Raw genomic sequence first — 7,039 nt, 5'->3', positions numbered from 1 at the left:
GAGAGGGAAGAACCTGACCACCGGACACACTGCTCTGCCTTGGTAGGCACACACACACAAGTAAGCGGAGTGGCACTTAGGTTGGTGCACCTGCCGCGAGAGTCCGCGTCGTAATGGGAGCGGGGCAACGGGCGGCAGGTAGGCAGGCCCACCGCTCGTCAACGGAGAAGGGGAGTCAGTCACATGGCGAGTGCCTCGCCAAGGAGGTGGTAGCCGGAGTAAATGGTGGTGGATGAACGAAGGTGGTGATGCTGGCGGCCGCGGCCGCGACGACGGCGGCGGCGGTGGTGGTAGTGGTTGTGGTGGTGGTGCTGGTGGTGGTGGTTGCCGTGGTGGTGACCGGTGATAGTGGTGGAACGCAGGAGTAGGAATCAACGGGGTCCTCGGGAAGAGAGCTGACTTGGCCGCTACCGGTGTAACCTGTCGCGACGATCAGTGTCGGTGCGGTGATTCCGCCCGAGAAAAATCCGAGATGATTTTCTCGCATCGCAGAACGATGGCGACGAGATGAGTATGGAAACGAGAGGAAGGGGTAGGATAAGAGTCCCGGAGGATTCTCGCGAGATGCACAGCCCGACGATCACCGTCGAGGATAAAAGCGGAGCACGAAGGGAGTTTGCGTTTCGAGCGACAAATAAAATCTTCTCCAATTCAAAAATAAGATATCTAACGTAAACAACGGTTCAAAACGCCGAGAAGACACGTACTGCTCTCTGAATGAAATCCGAGACACGAAATAGATGAAGTAAGAAATCGCGGCGGGAGAAGTTGGCGAGAAAATTACGTGATCGGCGATTGAGAACAGAGGGGATACCGGGTGGATTGCACGAGCCCGTCAAAAACCATAATAGAGATCGAGGACGAGACGAGAGAGAAGCGCACCATTATTTTCCATTGTTTAGTGCGAGGAAACATTCAGCTAACATTATTATTGGGGACAGCCGTAGCGCCGTCTTTTCCGCGTGCTTCGACTACCGATTACGGTTAATCGGGATGCTCTCTGCCTGCGTCCCATATTTGGGCCCACTTACGAGACAGAGCGGAAGAACAGCCATTGAATTCCAGGCGCTTCCCGAGATCATTGATAGAACTTGACGCGGTAGATTGTCCCACGAAGCTTCTTCCAAGCACGTCGTTCAATGTCCAGCTATCAATGCTACGTCTTTCTTCGCGTCTGTGATCGGTCGGGGCTCGTATAGCAGTCTAGGTGGACACTACGTCAACGTGAAACAAGACGCGAACATCTCGCTTGCTTGTATCCCATAGTTCTTCAGGGATCGCTCGTAAAACGCTATCATCGGCTCTTCTCGGATAGCGCGAACCTATTTTACTTTGCCGGGTCTTTTCGCGATTCTCATTAAACGTTCGCTTCCAAAGACAGTGAGAGAAAAATTCATTATATTTACAAATAGCGCTCGTTAGTATCTCTGTATCATTTCACGAAGGTAAAGTACCCAGTCGTTTAAACAGCATCGCGTTGAGTCGCGCGAATATATACGTTTTCTATCTTACGTTGGTTCTTGGAGCTTACCGCGCCATAAGCGATCGTATCAAAGCCTTGCTGAATTAGCTATGCGATAACTTTCGTTTATATTTCGCGCTGGACTTTCTCAAACGAATCGCAAACCATCGCCACGTTGTCCGCGCTCTTATTTTCTAGCGGCCGACGTATCACGCGAAAACATTCATAATTTCTCAGGACACTAATAGTCGGATAAACGGCCCTAATGGAAAGTCTCGGGCCGTTTCTGACTTTTATTGTTGAAAAGTCGGATCCTATTCATCCATCTAAATGAACAATAATTACGCAACGCTCCGGGGGAATCCTACAACACCGTCAGAGCAAGGAACGTATTATCCCGGAGATTATTCTGGAAGCGTCGCCTTAGGTGTCCGGACATGTTCGGAATCCCGTGCCGCAGTGGGATACCTAACGTACGGAGCCGAGATGAAAGCTTGTTACGTTAACCATCATATTGTTTCGCGAAGGCAAGACGCTGCTCCGACTGCGAAGTGCGTAGCGGCGCAACGAGTAGTAGTTCGTCCCGGCTTCGAGGTGTACCATCAAGGACGATATATCGCGTCCGATATATATCACTCGGGAGAGAAAGAGCACTTCCACTTCCACACACGTCGGGTTTATTATATGTGCGTACGTATCCGTACGCGCCGCCCGGAGGCTGCGCTCCGAGCTTCTCGTTTAGATATCCGCTCCGCGAGATTATTCGAGAACGAACGACGGAGCGAACGCTCGTCGAAACGTCCCGATGGATGGTGCATTATATTGGTATCCTATCAGGCATCGATCGCCGGGCTTCCGCAGGTAGCGATTACCACCTCGGCCATTTTCTTTCCCGGAGAGAACTATCGGCGATTAAACGGTCCGTCGACCTCCTGCGCACCTCGCGCCGCGCGCGCAACGGGATGTATTAATCGTTCGGCTGGATCGATGCGACTCGTCCTTGTACGCCGGACCGGCGTCCATCAACCCACTCGTAGGAATTAATTAGTGCGCTCTCGCGATGCCGTCCGGCTGATAAAAAATCTCGCGACCGGCCATAATGATATAGAGCAAGTAACATGAAAGTTGTAAATGATAACTTACTACGAAAATATATTCTCAAGTTAAGTACTCGCAGATCTTACATGAGCCAGCGACATGTAATTTCAACTTGTTCGAAAATTATAAAAATATTATATGTCAATGACGTTCCTTGTATATTTACTGTGTATCAGAATAAAAGTGTACGATAAAAATGTCATCTGTATTTCCTCTTCCCGCACATTTCCACGATACGAAATGGGATGCTTTTCGCAATTAAAAGCCTTTCGCCAGTATCGAATAATCGATTCGAATGTAGCAATACGCATCATTCTCACGGCTTGTCAGAGCAAATTAATACCGCGGGGTGAGCAGCCTACGCCTGTTGTTATTCAAATCCATTTTCCGCGGTGAGTGAATGACAGGAAACGCGTCTTTGGACGCGCCCCGTTTCGCACCGCGGGATACCGCGCGCGCTCGCAAGTGTATATCCACGACGGGGAAGCGTTTTCGCGTTTCTGAAGCGGCGGTTTTCCCAATCGCAGGACTAGCTAAGTCCCATCTGGCCGTGGCTCATCCTCAGAGACGAAGTAACCGGTGGCGTTCATGAATACGTGTTCATTATTTATGAGCAACGCCTCTCGGCATCAACTGGACCGGCCTCTCTATCTACCGGTAGACACCCGGGAGAGGAAGGCAACCGGATAACGTATTACGTCTTCATATTTTTTTCCCCTCGTGCACGCCCGGTAATTAAAGGTGCCCCGCCAAGGACCCCGATGATTTACCGGCGATGCTGCGCCGACCTGATAAGATGGGACCGGTTGATAACAAGGTGCCTTTTGGTATATCGTGAGCCGGATCAAGTTTTACTAGACTGCATCGTCTCTTTATAATATTCCTATATCTTCTTGCTGCTGGCTACCGACCGATCAAGTTTATCGCATGTCTCGCGTGACATACATGTCGTGTCACGCAACAATTTTATATCGGCAGAAGCTGTACGTATTGAATTAAAAATGATACCGCTCGCCCCGCGATTCGATTAAATAAATAAAATAATATTTCACGTGTAAACAATTTTCCAGTGGCGTTGAGGTCTCGGGCGCTTATACCATTATGATAAAAATACGTCTGTCACGGGCATCAGGCTACAAATATGGTCGTTGCAATAAATACACGTCGATCATTATATTTTACTGCGACGGGTAAACGTTAGCTTTGTATATTCGTGACGATTATTGACAGCTGCTAATAGAACGGTTACGCCTAGTCGATCGAGAAGCGTCGTGATCCCGTGCCAAGCATCCGCGGCATCAGCGGCAGGCAGCGCCGAGGGAACTCGATGGGGGGAGGGGGAGGGGGGAGAAAAAAAAGGCAACTCGCGGTATTCCCCTTTCTCATTACGGTATGCTGGATCAAAAGTGCTCATATTTCATAGACTTGTTCTGGCGTGCGGCACGAGAACCCCGATGGCCTCCGCTCGTGCGCGCGTGTACGGAGAAGTTACGGTCCCGTTGAGTGGAGAAATTTACGTTCGTCAGCAAACGAGTGCCGCGACGAGCGGGGGACGGATGATGATGACGATGGCGGACGAGGCGGACGGGGGAACCGCCGGTGCCCGATGATGATTTCGACCATTTAATTGAAACGTCCGGCCGACACTAAAATCTCCCCTTCTCCGGCACCTCTCTCGCGCGCGCTGTCTACTCTTCTGCCACCCCTCTCTGCACACTCGCGTGATGATCACCGCGATCTCCCCCCCCCCTCTCTCTCAGCAGTATGCATTAGTGTTTTTCAAACCGTGCCATAATGTTGCACCGGCATCGACGAACCTGCTGACGAGTCGACGCGAAATTGCCGATTAGAGGGAACATTGCGCGTATGCGTGTATATATGCGCGCCATCTTAGGAAAGACATTTCTGAAGAACCATAAAGCCGAAGAGCGCTCTTTTTAGCCAATATTCTAAAGTAGCATATGTAAATTGAGGACGCGGGTTCTCTTACGTCCCGAGGAAGTGTTCGTAAATTTTACAGGCCGGCCCCAAATGCATCGCGATCGACATATCCTGACTCCGATATTCCGCTATAAAATTAAGCGCTTGACAAACGCAGTCGTAAAGAGAAACAGATTCGCCGCCGTGGAAATCGTCTCGTCGGAGCGAAACCTATCCCCAACGGATTTCTTCCAGTCCGACGGAAGTTTTATTAGCCGTTTGATTTACGGCGAGGCACGACCGGCGCGTAATTTGCCGCGCTGTATTTAATTTGCTTTAAAAGTGACCGTGAAAAAGGGACGGGATGCCCCCGACGGGGGCAACGGGCACCTCCGTGAGGGGGCGCGAAAATCAAAACGGATGGTTGTGCTTCGCGGAATTTTTCTTCTGACGGGCATTGCTGTACAAGATTTTGGTCAGCGGTTTCCCCCGTCGAGCAACGAGTACGCGCGACGGATGTTCTCTGATGAGCGAATGTTACGGAACATCGAGATAGGCTCGGAATTCATTTGCTACCCCAGACCGATTTACTCGTCAACGTCCGTCGTCCGCGAATCGTCTTCCCTCGAATGCAGGAAATCTCGGAGGCAACGAACTATCGGGGCACGCCGATCGATATCTCCTCGAGCTACATGCTCTCTTTATCATTCTCTCTCACCTGTCCGGGTTTTTCGATCGTTAATTGAAAGGAACGGTATGAAATTTACTATTTTCAACGATTCATCGTCCGCGATACGTCCGTCGCCTGTGTAATTATCGGTAATTCTAACTCATTTCGCGCAATTATCTGCAACAGGCATAACTATCGGTACAGTATATCGGCGGGGCATAATCATCTGCGTTAAAAGCCGGCTGGTAGGTATGACATCGGTTTTCACAATCTCGGTATTTCCGACTCGAGGCTTCTTGCGTGAAGACTTGTAATTAAAGTTAAAGGAAAAATTTCTCAAAGTAATTAATATTCTCTCTGTCAATCATAATATATTGATAAAGGAAAAATTTTCAAGTATTAAACACCGCAATCTTATGTTGTTGCGGCGCTAACTCACTCGCCGAGGCAATCTCCAATATATCCTGATAAAAAGAGCGAGCAATTTTCATCCTGCACGCGCGGATCGCGTTTCAAAGCGACACTATAGCAAAATTTAATAAACATTAATCGTAAATATGACACGCATTAAAAATAATCGAGACAACGTCGCGCGCTTAATTCACAAGATACGCAGCAACGATACCCGACGTCGTGACTGCGATCGGTAAATTAAGATGAAAGGGGCTCCCGAGTTTTTCGGATCGTCGAAAGGCCGTGTTCGCGCCGATTAATATCGCCGGCCGCCGCGATACGATAAACGAGATGATAAATACGGACACGCACGATTATACCGCGCGAGGTTACGCCGCGAGATGCCGATGAATCAGCGGTGGTAAAGGTCAGACGGATGAACGTGCACTTGAAAGGTCAAGGAAAGATGCAGGTGTCGAATGGAGGCGTCGACAAAAAAGTTTATATAAGCAGTCATGCCGGCTTCAATCCGGCCGGTTTAAAAATACCGCGGGAACGACGATGAGGCTCGTGCAAATATCTAACTGCACAGCGAAATCTGCTCGAGATAACGTTCGCGGTGAGAAATTTGACGGACGGCGTCTTTAGCTTTTTATCAGACGATTTCCCTCGCGGCAAATATTGTGCCATGTGTTCCGCTGTTTATATCATCGGCCGCGCTCGCCGTACAAATAAGATAAAACTAATTTATGGTAAATAATTCAATTAATGACTTTGACACGCAGAAGATCCGTCCCGAATTCGCAAGAGAGAGAGACACCGTGACGATTTATATCTTTTATATTCCTACGAGGACCGCGACGAGAGTTGATTGACCCGATTCAGGTACGCTGAGAAAATTGTCCGATTAAATACAAACGGATAATCCAATTACATTCTAACAAACGGATATATTCTATTAAATAGTGCATCCGATGAAAAAGATGATCGCTTTTTTAATCGAATTTCTTCGGTGACTGCATTTCATCGAATATATCCGAGGAGGAAACCGCTGACAAACATCTTGTACACGCACCGGCATAAATGCTGTCCCTATCCTTGTGAGGCGCACGCACACAACAAGCGAACGACCAATCCGAAAGTCGTGTCGCGGTCGTCCGACGATCGGATTAGTCACCCGTTTGTTTGTGTGCGTGCGTCTCACACGGATAGGGACGGCATTTATACCGATGCGTGTACACCAATGCCTACTGTTGCCCAGTGGGCATTACACAGAGAGAAAAAAATAGTTGCAGTTACCACAATCTCACTATAATTTATAGTCATTTTTGGACCCAACCATATTTTTATAATTCTTCCAACTACGTAAGTTATGGTTGACCTAACAATGTATTATAGTTCTCATAGACACAATATTGGTCCATGCAACTTATGATATGGTTGTCATAAACCAAAACGAGCTTTTAATTTGGTAAGGTGTACTATGAATATTGCAA

This window comes from Vollenhovia emeryi, unplaced genomic scaffold (assembly GCF_000949405.1).
Source record: "Vollenhovia emeryi isolate VEMERY1.0 unplaced genomic scaffold, V.emery_V1.0 DF939211.1, whole genome shotgun sequence".
NCBI lineage: Eukaryota > Metazoa > Arthropoda > Insecta > Hymenoptera > Formicidae > Vollenhovia > Vollenhovia emeryi.
The sequence above is the reverse complement of the archived record's forward strand: the minus strand, read 5'-3'. Positions refer to the sequence as shown.